Source organism: Ursus arctos, chromosome X (genome assembly GCF_023065955.2).
Source record: "Ursus arctos isolate Adak ecotype North America chromosome X, UrsArc2.0, whole genome shotgun sequence".
NCBI lineage: Eukaryota > Metazoa > Chordata > Mammalia > Carnivora > Ursidae > Ursus > Ursus arctos.
In genome coordinates, this window is record NC_079873.1 from 92,429,175 (window position 1) to 92,446,310 (window position 17,136).

The 17,136-nt window shown below is 40.0% G+C and overlaps 1 protein-coding gene and 2 long non-coding RNA genes across 4 annotated transcripts in view; 1 reads left to right on the plus strand and 2 right to left on the minus strand.

The window, feature by feature from the left end:
• Positions 1-6,108, minus strand: part of KLHL13 (kelch like family member 13) — a 282,631-nt gene extending 276,523 nt beyond the window's left edge. The window contains exon 1 of one of the 2 annotated variants that reach the window (XM_057313772.1): positions 5,977-6,108. The gene's annotated coding sequence lies outside the window, so the exon portion shown is untranslated. The remainder of the gene's footprint in view (positions 1-5,976) is intronic. The other variant, XM_057313774.1, reaches the window with a different exon arrangement.
• LOC130544057 (uncharacterized) overlaps positions 1-17,136 on the plus strand; it is a 55,226-nt gene that overhangs the window by 14,902 nt on the left and 23,188 nt on the right. The window lies entirely within an intron of this gene.
• LOC125281190 (uncharacterized) overlaps positions 14,145-17,136 on the minus strand; it is a 114,052-nt gene continuing 111,060 nt past the window's right edge. The window contains exon 6 of the long non-coding RNA XR_008959998.1: positions 14,145-14,185. This is a non-coding gene — a long non-coding RNA (uncharacterized LOC125281190). The remainder of the gene's footprint in view (positions 14,186-17,136) is intronic.

Here is a 17,136-nt window from a genome sequence, read left to right on the forward strand (position 1 = left end):
TCTGTTCCACTTTAAAAGCATCACATCAAAGATAGAGGCAAAATATAACAACAAAAAATATTATTTTATTCTGGAGCCCAATGGTAATGATTCTTTAGATTCTTAGACTCATTACAAATTACATTGGGTCCAAGAACACCAACGCATTTTGTAAGGCCTTTCAAATTAGCCAAATAAGGGTATTCAGCCAAGACTCATTCATATTCAGATTTCTAGGACACTCTGATTTGTTAATGTATGTTCCATACAATGCAGTGATAGTTAAATCAGGGGTCTACTGAGGTTTGAGCCTCGTGGAGCAGAGCTGCAATTTAAAGCAACATAGACTTTGAGTGCTATAGCAACAGCACCTGCTATCTTATTTTAATAAGACCCAGGAGATGTTCTGGAGGTTTCTATTTTACTAAATTTTCACTTCAAGTTCTAGCTCTGTTTAATATTCTTGTAACGTAAGAAGGGAGCAAAATACTTTAGCAAAGCCAGGAAAGTTCAAAATTTGCTATGAGAGTCAGTAGAGCATGCAACTCTCTGTCTCGAGATCATGAGTTCAAGCCTCATGTTGGGTGTAGCAATTACATAACAAAAAATAATTTGCTATGAGAATACCAGAAAGTCCAAGAGAAAATGATAGGGTGAAAATATAAACATGTTATGATAACAAATACAAAAGTATAGATGCTTAAAAGACTGACACGTGTACTTAATCACATCCATGTATTAGAAAAAACAACTTGATAAAAATGTACACAATGTCTGTATTGAACTAACTTGAATTTAAATAAAATCTTGAAAAAAAGTAAAAAACACATGTAGTAACTTAAATAAATTACATATTTCATAATCAACAAAGGTGACATGTTTATACCAACATGTAAATAAGGCTTCAAAGCTAGACCTTCAGAACCTAGTAATCATGTTGAAGAAGTGAACACATAACTATACTTTTAAAAATACATATTTATATAATCTTACATATAACAATTAAAAAATAGATTCATTTCAAGTACACATGAAACATTTATAAAAAACTGACCCTGTCTAGCTGCGGCAATCAGACAAAAAAAGAAATAAAATGTAACCAAAGTGGTAAGGAAGAAGGAAAACTGTCACTGTTTTCAGATTACGACAAAAGCCCTAAAGACTCTGCCAAAAAAAAAAAAAAAGATTAGAACTAATAAATGAATTCAGTGCAGTTGCAGAATACAAAATCAATATACAGAAGTCTACACTAATAATGAAGTAAAAGAAAAAGAAATTAAGAAAACAATCCCATTTACAATTGCATCAAAAAGAATACAATATTTAGGAATAAATTTAACCAAGGAAGTAAAAGACCTGCATTCTTAAAACTGTAAGACATTGGTGAAAGAAAAAGAAGATGACATAAAGAGAAAGATATACCATGCTCATGGATTGGAAGAATATTGTTAAAATGTCCGTACTACCCAAAGCAATCTACAGATTCAATGCAATCCCTATCAAAATGCCAACTGTAGGGGCACCTGGTTGGCTCAGTCAGTTAAGTGTCTGCCTTTGGCTCAGGTCATGATCCTGGGGTCCTGGGATCAAGCCCCACATAGGGCACCCTGCTCAGTGGGGAGTCTGCTTGCCCCTCTCCCTGTGCCCCTCACCCCCACTCGTGCTCTCTCTTGAACACTCTCTCTCACACAAATAAATAAAATCTTTTTAAAAAGATGCCAACTGTATTTTTCACAGAACTAGAACAAATAATCCTAAAATTTGTATGGAACCACAAAAGACTCCTAATAGCCAAAGCAGTCTTGAAAAAGAAAAACAGGGGTACCTGGGTGGCTCAGTTGGTTAAGCATCTGCCTTCAGCTCAGGTCATGATCCCATAGTCCAGGGATCGAGCCCCAGGTCTGGCACCCAGCAGGGAGCCTGCTTCTCCCTCTCCCTCTGCCTGCCACTTCCCCTGCTCATGCTCTCTCTCTGTGTCAAATAAATTAATAAAATCTTAAAAAAAAAAGAAGAAGAAATATAAAGCTGGAGGTATCACAATCCTAGATGTCAAGCAATACTACAAAGCTATAGTAATCAAAACAGTATGGCACTGGCGCAAAATAGACACATACCTCAACAAAACAGAACACAGATCCCCAAAATAAGCATACGCTTATATGATCAATTAATCTATGAAAATGGAGGCAAGACTATAAAATGGGTGGAAGACAGTCTCCTTAATAAATGGTGTTGGGAAAACTAGATAGCTACATGCAAAAGTATGAAACCATTGGACCACTTTCTTATACAACACACAAAAATAAACTCAAAATGGATTGAAAGACTTAAGTGTGGGGTGCTTGGCTGGCTCAGTCAGAAGAGTGTGCAATTCTTGATCTTGGGGTCATGAGTTCAAGCCCCACATTGGATACAGATATTACTTAAATAAATAAACTTTAAAAAACTTTCTAAAACGACCTAAATGTGAGACCTGAAACCATAAAAACTCCTAAATGTAAGCATAGGCAATTATCTCTTCGACATTGGCTTTAGTAACATTTTTCTGGATAAGTCTCTTCAAGCAATGGAAACAAAACCAAAATTAAACTATTGGGACTACATAAGACTAAAAGCTTTTGCATAGCAGAGGAACCCATCCACAAAATGAAAAGGTAACCTGCTGAATGGGACAAGATATTTGCAAATTATATATCTGATAAGGGGCTAATACCCAAAATATATAAAGAACTCATACAACTTAACACCAAAGAAACAATTCATTTATAAAACACTGGATCTGAACAGAGGATCTGAATGGACATTTTTCAAAGCAAGACATACAGATGGCCAACAGACACGTGAAAAGATGCTCAACGTTACTAATTGTCGGGGAAATGCAAATCAAAACCACAATGAGATATCACTTTGGAGGATGGCCTGTATCAAAAAGACAAGAAATGACAAATGCTAGAGAGGTGTGGCAAAAAGGGAACACTCATGCCCTGTTGGTAGAAATGTAAATTGGTGCAGCCACTGTGGAAAACAGTATGGAGGTTCCTGAAAAAATTAAAAATAGAAATATACAATCCAGTAATTACACCACTGAGTATTTACCCAAAGAAAACAAAAACACCAATTCAACAGATGAATGGATAAAGAATATGGAATGGAATATTACTCAGCCATAAAAAAGAACGAAATCATGCCATTTGCGACAACATGGATAGTCCTAGAGAGTATTATGGTAAGTGAAATACATCAGAGAAAGACAAAATACTGTATAATTTCATTTATATGTAGAATCTAAAGAACAAACAAAAAACAGAAACAGACTCATAAATGAGGAGAACAAACTGGTGCTTGCCAGAGGGGAGGGAGTGGGGGAATGCATAAAATAGCTGAAGGGGGTTAAGAGGTACAATCTTCCAGTTATAAATAAATCTCACGGATATAATGCACAGCACAGGGATATAGTTGACAATATCGTAAACATTTTGTATGGTCGCGTATGGTAACTGTACTCATCACGGTAATCCCTTCATAATGTATATGAATATCAGATCACTATGTTGTACACCTGAAACTAATATAGTATTGTATGCCAACTACACTTCAATAAAAAAGATTTTGGGGGCACCTGGCTGGCTCAGTCATAAGAGCATGCGACTCTTGATCTTGCTGTCCTGAGTTCGAGCCCCACATGGATGTAGAGATTACTTAAATAAATAAAACCTTAAAAAATATTTTTGTGGGATGTTATAAATTGATTCTAAATCCATATGGAAGAACAAAGAGCCAAGACGAGTGAGAAAATTGATCAAGAAAAGCAAAACAGAAGAAACTTGCTTTACAGATTTTACCATAGAACTGGAGTTGTGGGGTGCCTGGGTGGCTCAGTTGGTTAAGTGACTGCCTGGAGTCCCAGGATAGAGTCCCACATTGGGCTCCCTGCTCAGCGGGGAGTCTGCTTCTCCCTCTGACCCTCCCCCCCATGCTCTCTCTCTCTCTCTCTCATTCTCTCTCTCAGATAAATAAATAAAATCTTAAAGAAAAAAAAAAGAACTAGAGTTGTGACAGTATGGTAACAGTGCAGCGACAAATAGCCCAAAACAACCAAATAGAAAACTACAAAACAGACCTACACAAACTTAAAACACAACAGAAGTGAAATTACACAGCAATGGGGAGAGGATGGCCTATTCAGTAAATGGGGCCAGTTATCCTCCAGGAAAAACAAACAAACAAACTACAATTCCTACCTCATGCCACAAACAAAAATAAAGTGCATGTACATTTAAAAATCTAAATGTGAAAATTAAACCTAAATTTTTTAATAAGAAAAGGGGAGACTGGGGCGCCTGGGTGGCACAGCGGTTAAGCGTCTGCCTTCGGCTTAGGGCGTGATCCCGGCGTTATGGGATCGAGCCCCACATCAGGCTCCTCCGCTGGGAGCCTGCTTCTCCCTCTCCCACTCCCCCTGCTTGTGTTCCCTCTCTCGCTGGCTGTCTCTATCTCTGTTGAATAAATAAAATCTTTAAAAAAAAAAGAAAAAAGAAAGAAAAGGGGAGACTGTCTTGGGGCACCTGGGTGGCTCAGTCAGTTAAGCGTCAGACTCTTGGTTTTGCCTCAGGGTCGTGAGATGGAGCCCTGTGTCGGGCTCCCCGCTCAGCAGGGAGTCTGAAGATCTTCTCTCTCTCCCTCTCTCTCTCTCTCTTGTAAATAAATAAATTTTTTAAAAAAGAGAGGAGACCGTCTTTATGAAATCAGGGTAGAGATTTTAACTGGACACAAAACTTACAAAATCACATAGGAAAATGATAAATTAGACTCATTGAAATCGAAAATGTATGCAACACTATAAAAAATGAAAAAACAAGCTACAGACTCAGAAAATATTTGTAACTCACATAACAAAGGATTTACATACAAATATGTAATAACTATAAATCAATAGCAATCCAGTAGGAAAACAGGCAAATAATGATAGCTAACACATATTTGTACTCTGTATTAGGCATTGTTCCAACTGCTTTACTCATATTACTTCATTTAGTCCTTAAAGGACATGAATAAGTAAGCCACACAGGAGGAAACCCAAATGGTCAATAAATTAATGAAAATATACTCAACCTCACCGACAATTATTATAGTAAGAAAATTTAAATAACAGAATAACTCAATTAATAGAAAAAGATATTTGCTAGTTATTAGATTGACAAATGTAAGATCTGACAATACCAACCGTTGATAAGGATGTGAAACAGTCTTAACTCATACACCGCTGGTGGATTAAGTACACCAGTCCAATTATTTTAAACTAGTACAATTATGTTGGAGAGCAATTTGTCAATATTTGATAGAGTTGAAGATGCACAATTTCCACTTCTGTACATTCCCTAGAGAAACTCTTGCACTCTGCACAATGTACAAGAATGTTCACTGCAGCAATAGCAACAACAAAATTTTAGAAAAAAAACTAAACGTCCATCAACCAGAGAAAAGACAAATTGCCGCATCTTCATACAATGGAATTTCATTTTAAACTAGTGGAAGTAATGAATGAAGCTCCATGTACTGGCACGGATGAATTCAATAACAGAGGGCCGATTTTTTTAAAGATTGATTTAATTTAGAGAGAGAGTGAGCGAGCGAGTGAGTGGGGAGACAGGCAGAGAGAGGGAGGGAGTGAATGTCAAGCAGACTCCCTGCTGAGCGCGGAGCCCCACACGAGTCTCGATCCCACAAACCTGAGCACAGGACCCGAGCTGAAACCAAAGTGGAACGCTCTACTAACTGAGCTACCCAGGCGCCCCCAGAGTGGTGATTTTTTTAAAAAAGCAAGTTGCAGAAGGTTCAGTACAGAGCAGTACCATTAGTAAGGCTCAAACCTGTAAAAGAATGTTGTTTATGGATATGATCTTAGGGGTTAAAAGTACTAAAACATGCGTAAGAACGACAAACATCTAACTCTGGATCCAGTACTGCTATTGCACATTTCCAGGGAGCATAACTCACATTCTATTCCATAGAAGTGTATTCCGGAGAGAGGCATTCACAGACTGGAAGGGAGGAAGGAGAAGTATCCAGTGAGCTTCCATTGCATGTATAATGTTTTGTTTTGTTTTTCTAAAAAGTAAGTAAATAAAAAGAAGTGAATACAATAAGGCAACAAGTTAAGATTTGACAGAATTGGGTGGTGGGCATGTAGGTGTTCCTGATGCTTTTCTCTATGCTTTTCTGCATTCTTGTAATTTGCCATAATAGAAGATAAATGGGAATGGGGGAAGGCACTCACTCTGGAGCACAATTGCTAAAAACGGAGCCAAACTATGAGACAGAAAGAGCAACAGTGAAATGAGCAGTGCTCACCATTGATTGAATTAATTTCAAAAGCTATTTTTCCTTGCTTTTCTTCCAGGAACTTTGTTAATTTCATTCTACCTACGCATACTCCGCTCCTACAGACCTAGTCTTCCTCCCCAGAGCAACCCAGATATTTCCAGCCTCCTTTTGGCCTCATCCTTCCTTTCAATAGTTAGAAAAAAAGTGTTTTGAGCTCCCGTTCCACAAACTGCTGGACTTCCCTTGCTCTTTCCCACAGCTAATATTTATCATGCACTGAATTATGAGTTAGGGGTGGTTCCAAACATTTTACGACCATTATGTCACTTACTCATCACACGCAGCAGCTTTATGAGATAGGTTCTATTTTTGTCCCACTTTCAAGATGAGAAAATTGAGCTTAAGAGGTTAGCTGACTTCCTAAAAGCCACACGGTTAATAAGTACTGGTCCCCACCGGGTCTAATTCCAGAACTCTGAACTTCGATTTCTTCTTTCCACTAAGTTCATGATCTCAGAAACATCTTGCTCTCTGTAGTCATTCTTGTCTCTGTCCCATACAGACCTCCCTAATCACAGAATGCAGCTCCTTCTCCATTAATCCCCTAGACACTATCAAGAGGATATTACACGTAGAAGCCTTTTGGAAGGAAGGGATCACATGACTCACAATATAATCAACAATTTAAAAGAAATAGTATACATCCGCATCCACAGCAATTATCCCGAATTGTCCGACTTCATTTCTCAAGTTTCCTGTCATGTTTTACTTCTCCTTTCTCTTACCCCATTCGTTATACTCACCTTCTTTTCTTTTTTAAAAAGATTTATGTATTTATTTTTTATTTTTAGATTTTATTTACTTGAGAGAGAGAGAGAAAGAGAGCACGAGTGGCAGGAGGGCCAGAAGGAGGAGAAGCCGACTCCCTGTCGAGTACAGAGCTGGAATCCCGAGCTGGATCCCAGGACCCCGGGGATCATGACCTGAGCCGAAGTCAGATGCTTAACCAACTGAGCTGCCCAGGTGCCCCTATTTATTTATTTTTTAGAAGGGTGGGGAGAGGAGGAGCAGAAGTAGAGGGAGAGAGAGAATCTCAAGAGAAAGAGAGAGAGTGTGGGGGGGAGGGGCAGAGGGAGAGAGAGATCTCAAGCAGACTCCTCACTGAGTGTGGAGCCCAACTCTGGGCTTGATCCCATGACCCTGAGATCATGACCCAAGCCGAAATCTAGAGTTAGAAGCTTAACCAACTGAGCCGCCCAGGCTCCCCTCACCTTCCTTTCTTCTTAAACCATCTCCACCTGACGCCAATTTTTCCAAGTCAACCTTTAGTACAATGAGAATTTTAATTCTTTGTTTCATATCCTCCTTTCACACACAATGCCACGGGCTGGGGTGAGAGATGGGTGGTTCACCATTCAAACTCAAATATGCCATCAAGACATTTTTCTAAATACAGAGTCATCTCCCTGAGCACAAATAATGCCCTTTCTCTTGATGCAAAAATCTCTGCAGTCAGTTCTTATTTTAAATAGAAAGGTTTTCTTTCTCTTGTCATCATACCAAAGCCTATGAAATTCATCACCCTCTTTATTTCACATAATTTGCAACACCTGACTGATTGCCCCTGATTTGAACAACTGACATTAAACAACAGCATTGTCAAAACAAAGCAGACATCATAAAACCACTGAACCATCTGCCTGACTAGTGTTATAGGTTGAATTGCGTGCCCTCCCCCAAAATCTGTATGTCGATGTCCTAACCCCTAGTACCTCAGCATGTGGCCTAATTTGGAGACAGGGTCTTTACAGAAGTTTGAAAACAGGTCTTTAGGGTGGGCCCTGATCCAATCTGACTGGTGATCTCATAAGAATAGGAAATTTGGACACAGACACAGAGGGGAAGACAATGTGACCACACGGGTAGAAGAAGATCTCTAAGTCAAAGAGAGAGAACTGGTACAAATCCTTCTTTTGTACAGAAGGAAACAACCTTGCCAACACCTTGTCCTTGGACTCCTGGCCTCCAGGACCATGAGACAGTGAATTTCTGTTCGAGCCATCCAGCATGTGCCATTTTGTCACAGCAGCACTAGCAAACTAATACAGTACAAATTCTTCAGCTTGGAATTCAGAGACCACCAAAATGTGGATCCAACAGCTCTCTTCAGTCTTCTCTTCCCCTATAACTCTGTGATCACCGGAAGCTCCAGGCAAACTACACTTCTTGCTATTCCTGCACTTGGCTCCACCCCCTACCACAGACAAGCCTGTGCTCGGGCTCTGCCCTCTTGCTTAGAATGTTCTCCGCCTGTGGCTATCTACCCATCCTTTAGGGTCCATCTCAAATGCCACCTACTTCATAAAGACTATTCTAAGTCACCCACCTAGAAACTCTGAGGTCAACCAGATGATCTAGATTTGAATCTAGCTCCATGGCTTACTAGCTGTGTGGCCTTAGACAAGACGCTGAACTCCATGGGCATGAGAAAAGTTCCCACTTCAATAAAGAAAGCGTGGTGACGACCAAGTGAGATGATGCATGTAAGGTACTCGGTGTAGTGCTTGGCGCAGAGAAAGCATTCTGGAACAACAAGCTTTCGTTATGTCTTTAATCTGAACCCCAATGGAATTTTATATAAATCTCTCTTATGTCACTTACCAAATTGAGTCTTGTCTTGTTAGGGGGATTAATCAGCTAAATCACTACTGACTTAAAACAATCACTCACCATCTCCCACAGAATCAAAAGAGAGCTTTCACTGTGTCAGTCCTTGCTCTATGCAGGCCAGGTGAAGTTTCCACCCAGGAGTAAAATTCAGCCTCAGGCTCCACACCTGGTGATGCCCTTCCATCCGTTCCTTTAAGTGTCAACTCTACAACCCCACTTTCTATTCTCCCACCACAAGGGACCCACAGGCTTTGGTTACCTGGAGACTAACCAGCAGGTTTTCACATCAGAGTCACCGTAATCAACTTTATATTATAGGTCTTTGTCGGTTAAGAACTCCAGCAGACAGACCTGGGCTTTATCCCCAGTGCCACTATCATCATGGGTCTGACCTTGGGCAAATCATTTGACCTCTATAGGACTCACTTTACTTATCCGTAAAATTAAGATGGGGCACCTGGCGGGCTCGGTCAGAAAAGCATGTGACTCTTGATCTTGGTGGTCAAGAGTTTGAGCCCCACGTTGGGGGTAGAGATTACTTAAAAATAAATAAACTTTAAAAATAAGATAAAATTGGGGCGCCTGGGTGGCTCAGTCGATTAGGTATCTGACTCTTGATATCGGCTCAGGTTATGATCTTGGGATCCTGGGATGGAGCCCCGTATTGGGCTCTGTGCTCGGTGTGGAGTCTGCTTCTTCCTCTCCCTCTGCCCCTCCCCCCACACTCGTGCTTCTCTCTCTCAAGTAAATAAAATCTTTTCTAAAAAAGGATGCCATTATCATGATATTTCCTCTAATTCTTAGTAGATTATAAACTCCCTGAGGATAGGAAGTATGTGCACATAGTACACTCCACAGAAGTTCGTTGAATTAAGGTCTGAATTTTGATGTAGACAACCCCGAAATGCTCACTCACATCCACAGCATTTATCTTGGGGGAAAACCATGTTTCTGCATGCAGCTAGAACAGAGAAGTACCATTTTTTAGGTAAGAACAAGCTTAAGCTTACAATACCACCTACAGAGCTAACACAATGGGTTGGAACTATTCAGGTTGTTTTCACTATTCATAGAACCAATGAAAAGTGTTGAGAAATAATTTACCGGGTTGTTTTATCTGAGCTTCATTTTCACAGGAGAAAATATGACCACTTAAAGTTTTATAGTCTCTTCCAGGTCATCTGTAGCCAGATCTGGTAACATGAACTAGCCTCTATTTTTAATATCCTTTTTTTTTCTAATCTTTGGCACTGTCAGTGCACCTTTCCCCTCACAGAGCTTCACAAGCAAAAAAGCCTTTATGATACAATGTTACAAATCCAGGGGAGAAACTGAGCCAGGGCAGTTGCCTCGTAAGTAGCCTGGCTCTACGGGCTACAGTATTCCAAGGGGGCCGGCGTGAAAACCTAAACCCCTAAGATCCTTTTTGAACCTCAGTGGATAAAGCTGACAAGGAAGAAAAACAGCAACAAGAAAATGTCATTTCCACGCTAAAAGCAATTTCTTTCTAGTGAGCGCTGGAGTTGCCAAGGCTCCTTTAAAGCGGACTCTTCCTTTGTTCTGAGAAAAAAAAAACCACCCAGATGTTAAACAAAGACTCTCTTCTGAAATGGAAATGGGAACTCAATTTCCGCATTTAGGGATGATAACGTTCACGGTACCCTGTAGGGGACACCTGGCCGACTCAGTTCATAGAGCACGACTCTTGATCTAGACGTCGTGAGTTCAAGCCCCACGCTGAGCGGAGAGCTTACTTAAAAAATAAAAGATCATAAAGGTGCCCCCTATGGAAAGCAGAGCTGCGTCTCTGTAGACCAGGATACTTGGGGAGAATATGCGTCTGGCGCAAGAGGGAGAGGTGGCACCGCGTCAGTTTCTTCCCTGCCTGGTTCTCTGGAGCAGTTTAGGTCTTGCATTTAAAGAAGCATCACAGGCACGTTGCAATTCTTTCCAGAAAAGATTTTATAAGATTCTATGCATAAGGGCAAGCTGCTTTGGGGCCCAGATGACAAAATGTGACAGAGTTGGGGAAAAGACAATTCTCTTGGCCTTTTCATTCATTCGTTCATTCATTCATTCAACAAATATTTACTGACGTTCAACAAATATTACTACTTTGCACTATACTCTGTACGATGTACTAGAGAGAGACAGTAGTGAACCAGATATTCTTGGGTCCTCTCTTCACATCCCTTACATTCTGAGGGTGTATTATTCATCTACTGCTCCATAACAATCACCCCAAAACTTAGCGACTTCAAACAGCAAATATTTCTTATCTCACAGTTTCGGTGGATCAGAAATCTGGTGGTGGCTTAGCTGATGCCCCCGTCTCAGGTCTCTCACAAGGCTGCAGTCGAGGTGTCTACCAGGGTTGCAGTCACCTGAAGGCTTGATCTGGGCAGGATCTGCTTCTAAGCTCACTTGTATGGCCAATGGCAAGGCTTCAAATCCTTCTCAGCTGTTGGCCAGAGGCATCAGTCCCTTGCCACAAGGACCTCTCCTCAGGGCTACTAAAAAGATGGCAGCTGGCTTCCCCCAGAGTGAGAGATCAGAGAGGAAAAGAGGCAAGAAGAAAGTCACAATCTTTTTGTGACATAATCTCAAAAGTCACATCCATCATTTGTGTGAGATTCTGTTCATTTGAAGAGATTCAAGTAGGTTAAGCCACATGTAACCTACGGTAACTTACATGAGGGCACGAACGCCTGGAAGCTGGGATCATTGGGAGCCAGTGTAGACATTGCCTAACCATAGGTAGGGTCAAACTCTCCTCTGGCTCCCCAAACAACCGTTGCCATTGTGAATGAATCTTTTACCATTTTACCCCGAATTTGTTTCTCGCTGGTATGGCAGAGGAAATCTGCTGTTTGTGGGGCACAGGTATCACTCCTCATCAGAATCTATTCAATGCCTAAGAACAGGTTGAGTGACAAATTTTCTAAGAGCAGGAGTCCATTGTTTTAAAAGAAAATAATGTGGAGCGCCTGGGCGGCTCCGTGGGTTAAGTGTCTGCCTTCGCCTCAGGTCATGCTATCCGGGTCCTGGGATCCAGCAGCGCCCAGCTCCCTGCTCGGCGGGGAGTCTGCTTCTCCCTCTCCCTCTGCCCCTCCCCCCTGCTCATGCTCCCTCTTGCTCTCTCTCTCAAATAAATAAGTAAAATCTTTAAAAAATAATAAAATAATAAGATATAATGTGTTCCCAACCGTCTGAATACCAGTTTCCTCAACTATCACTAAAGCACTCTGCGATACTTATGCAGTCATCCACCAAAGATTTCAACATACTATAAAGCATTGAAAACAGTGATTACTTCACAACTTAACCCTTAATGACCTCATCAGTGGCCATCTTTGCGTGCAATACGCATTGACACCATAGAGCGTCGGACGCAATTATTTTCCTTCTACGCTGCAACAGCCACATCTTTAATGTAAACAGAGTAAAATAATACGTTAAAGATATGTAATTGTTACAAATGAACTTGAGCAAAATGAAATAAACCTGGTGGTAAATTGTTTTAGTGATGTGCACATATAGGTCCACGATAGAAGGTTTTCAATCCAGATCGTGAAATTTGGTCCTTCGGTAGGCTTTCTCCATGGCCCTCCAGCAACTCTTCTGATAGTGATGGTGAGGGCTATGCCCGTACTTATTTTGTATTTACTACATTTCTAATATCTATAATTAGTGTTACTTAACTTTCAGTTTTTCTTTTATAGTTTAGAGAAATCAAAGTGTCAGCAAATAACCACTCCCGCCTCCACTTTTTTCAATAGCTAGATCTTTTAGTCTGCTTCTTGGCTTATAACGTTGGCTATAATGTAAGTCCTATTATAAGTAGTTTTCTTGACTAAATAAAAACACATACAATGTTTTTGGATGGATAACCTAACTAAAATAAAAACTATTTTAAATCTTCCAAAATGAATATATAATTTTTTTTGAAAGAGAAAGAGAGAGCAAGGATACGTTGGGGGGGGCGGTGCAGAGAGAAAATCTTAAGCAGGCTCCATACCCAGCACAGAGCCTGACATGGGGCTTGGTCTCATGATCCTGAGATCATGACCTGAGCCAAAAATCAAGAGTCAGATGCTTAACCAATTAAGCCACACAGGCGCCCCCCCCCCAAAATGAGTATGTAAATTTAATGCAATTACAATTAGGTTCCCATAATTTTTGTTTCCCTTATTTTTTTTAATCTTATTTATTTATTTGACAGAGAGAGAGAGAGCACAAGCAGAGGGAGGGCAGAGCGAGAGGAAGAAGCAGGATCCCCGCTGAGCCGGGAGCAGGGTGCAAGGCTCTATCCCAGGACCCTGAGATCACAACCTGAGCCAAAGGCAGATGCTTAACCGACTGAGCCACCCAGGTGCCCCAGGACTAGGACTTGTACTTTGAGTGAAATGAAAGGACATCAGGCGCCCTCTGTTTCCCTTATTTTATGAACAGAATACATGATCTTAATGTTTCAGTGGAAAAATAAAGGTCTAAGAATAGCTAATAAAGTTATAGAAAATAAAAACAGTATGTGATAGCTGTTTGTTTTTTTTAAGGTAGGCTCCAAGCCCAGCACGGGGCTCAGACTCAGGACCCTGAGATCAAGATTTGCGCACTCCACCGAACAAGCTGGCCAGCTGCCCCTGTGTGATATCTGCTTTAAAAGATTTTAAATAGATCACAAAGCCATTATAAACAAAATAGCATGATATTGGCATAGGAACAGACTAATAGATCAGTGGAACAACACAAAGTGTAGAAATAGAGACAAGTATATGTGAGTCTTTGATATATGACAAAGCTAGTAATTCAATTCAGTAGAAAAAGGGGCAATTTCTTTAATAAAAAGAGACTGGCACAACTGTCTACCAATCTAGAATAAAATTAATTTAAACTCTCTACAATACCCCACTTTTAAAAATTTGAGACATAGTAAAATCATAAGTTTAAACACTAAACCAAGAAAAATTACAAGAACTTTTAGACAAACGCGTGTTTAACTTCATAGTTTTGGAACTCTTTTAACTGATATGGAACACCCAGAAGCTACAAAGAAAAATTTAAACTTACTTACTATGTGCTTTTCTTTTTAAACATTTCCATGGGAAAAAATACCACAAGGAAGGACAAATGATACACTGAGAAATAAAACTTACTATGTATTTGCCAGATAAGAGGTCAATATCTGTCAGACTCAAACAGCTCCTTCAAACTGATAAGACAAGAAACACAGGAAAATTAACGAAGAATATGAAGTGCAAATCCAAATGGTAATTCATCAACAGCAGTTAGAGAAACACAAATCACAAACAAAATAACGAGGGATTTCTCACCCATTAGATTGGCAAATATTTAAGTACCCAAACCTACTGCTGGCAGGATAGGGAAGGAAGAGTGTATTTTCATAAAACTGCTTATGTTAATGTGACTGTTTTTAGCCTTTTGGGAAAGCAATCTGAGAGTATCTATAAAAATTAAAACTACATATACCTTTTGTCTCAGCAATTCCACACCTGTGACTCTATCCCAAAGAAATATAAATACCAGTTTAAGGAGACTTACACAAATACATACACAATGATGTTTACAGCAGAAGGAATGCCCTTCCACGGAGAAATAAGTGAATAAATTATATGTCCATACCATGGAATACTGTGCAGATATTAAAAGGAATTAATTAGATCTTACCGTTCAAGTTGGAGATTTCACTGTTGAGCAAGAAACGTAAGAGACAAAATAAAAGTTTACACATGATATTTCTTTAAAAATGAATAATGGTTTTTAATCCTCTATATGTGTCTGTGTCTAATTATTTTTAACATAGTTATTAGACTCTTGATTTCGGCTAAGTGCAGAGGACTGCTTAAGATTCTCTCTCCCTCTCCCCCTACTTCTTCCCCCCCCACCCTGGACCCATGCATGCTCTAAAAAAAAAGAGAGAGAGAGAGAAAGAAAGAAAGGAAAGAAGAAAGAAAGAACTATAAACTTGGGGCGCCTGGCTGGCTCAGTCAGTAGAGCATGCAACTCTTGATCTCGGGTTTAAGTTCAAGGCCCACACTGGGTGCAGAGATTACTTAAAAATCAAATCCTTAAAAAATATATATATAAATACATAAAAATAACAACAAAATCTTTTTAAAAAGAACTGTAAAACTGCATTTATGAGTAAATGTACACAAGAGACGAATGAAGGGAAGTAACCAATATGTTCAGGGCAGTTATCTCAGGGTGGTGAAATTCAGGTGATGTTTTACTTTATTCTTTATGTTTTTCTGTATTTTATTTTTGCACATTGTGAATAAACGGGTGTTATTTTTTTTTCTTTTAGACAGAGAGAGAGTGCGGGGGTGGAGGGTGGGAAGGGAAGTGGGGCAGAAAGAGAGGGAGAGAATCTTAAGCAGCCTCCACACCCAGCTCAGAGCCTAACTAGGGGCCCTGAGATCATGACCTGAGCCGAAATCAAGAGTCCAACCCTTAATCGACTGAGCCACCAAACATGTGTTATTTTTCTAATCAGAAAAAGAATACATCTATTTTCATTGAATGAAAGACAGTTGGGAAGGAGAAAGTAGGGTTCAGTTTTTGAACAGCTATGCATAGATGGGTTTGAAAACAGCTAGAAACAAGAACAATGTAAAAGATACCACAATAGTGTCCAGGTGCTATGGGGATGAGATGGGCTAGGATTATGGCTAATAAAAAAGAAAGAACAGGATATATTTAAAACTTATTTCAGGTCAGGGGTTAAGAAGGTTTAGCAATCTGGAGGTGCATATGTGTGTACACACCTACCACTTCAAAGCTTTAAAGCAGGAGCCTACAAGGGAGGGGTTTTTTTGTGTGTTTTTGTGATTAACAAATAAATGTAGGATTGGGGTGCCTGGCTGGCTCAGTCAGCAGAGCATACGATGCTTGATCATGGGGTTGTGAGTTCCAGCCCCACACTGGGTGTATGGTTTACTTAAAAATAAATAAATAAATAGAAATTTAAAATAATCAAAAGTAGAATTAACCCATAAAACTGTATATATTTCAGGTGTACAACTTGATGTCTTCACATTATATACACTATGAAATGATCACCACACTCAAGCTAATTAACATACTCAACACCTCACATAGCTACCATTTTCTTTTATTTTCTTCTTTTGTATATGTGGTGAGAATACTTAAGATCTACCTTCTTGGGACGCCTGGGTGGCTCAGTCAGTTAAGCGTCTGCCTTCAGCTCAGGTCATGATCCCGGAGTCCTGGGATCCAGCCCTGCTTCGGGCTCCTTGCTCAGTGGGAGCCTGCTTCTCCCTCCATCTGCCACTCCCTCTGCTTGTGCTCTCTCTTGCTCTTTCAAATAAATAAATAAAATCTTAAAAAAAAAAAAAAGATCTACCTTCTTAACAAATGTCAAGTATACAAAACCCTATTGTTAACTACCGTCACCACAAGATACGTTCGATCTCCAGAACTCATTCATCTTGCATTACTGAAATTTTGTACCCTTTGACCAACATCTCCCCACCGAGAGAGACGCAGGGAAATTCTTTAGTTGTGTGTGTCTCTGGAGCCGTTGTCCCAGGCACTGAGGTTTCTGCCTCCTCTAATATTCAGTAAATTTGTTCCCATCGGCACAGTGAACAGGGTTACATTATTTTTCTTTTTCACTAACAACCTCAACAGTCCTTAGTCAAATGTATTTCCTTTGCTCAAAGGAGAAAAAGGGGAAGTTTTTGTTTTTGTTAAGTGGGGTAGGGAACTACTCCAGTAGACTTTGCTTTGGGGTCTTTTTTATCAATTAAGCCCATGTACAAATTCTGATTCGTTACCTACTCATGCATGCCTACAGGAATGTACCGGAGGGCATAGATGTTTGCTTTTTCCATCATCTTATCTATCTGTGTACCTACCTATTTACTTCAACCATTTCTTATTTGAGAAAGGATTTTAAGGGGTCATTAAATATACAACGTTTTGTACTTTCAAGAGAGCTACTTCTTGAAAAATAAGTTCTTTCAGCCTTTACTTTTGGACCATGTCTCTCTCTGTGTAAGGACCAGGAGAGAGCATCATCAAGCTGGGGATTTTGGCTAACCCAAGAGCTGAAGTGAGCCTTCTGAGAATCGCTCCCATCTATCACTGCACAAAGGATTGTGATGATGGTCAAACAGC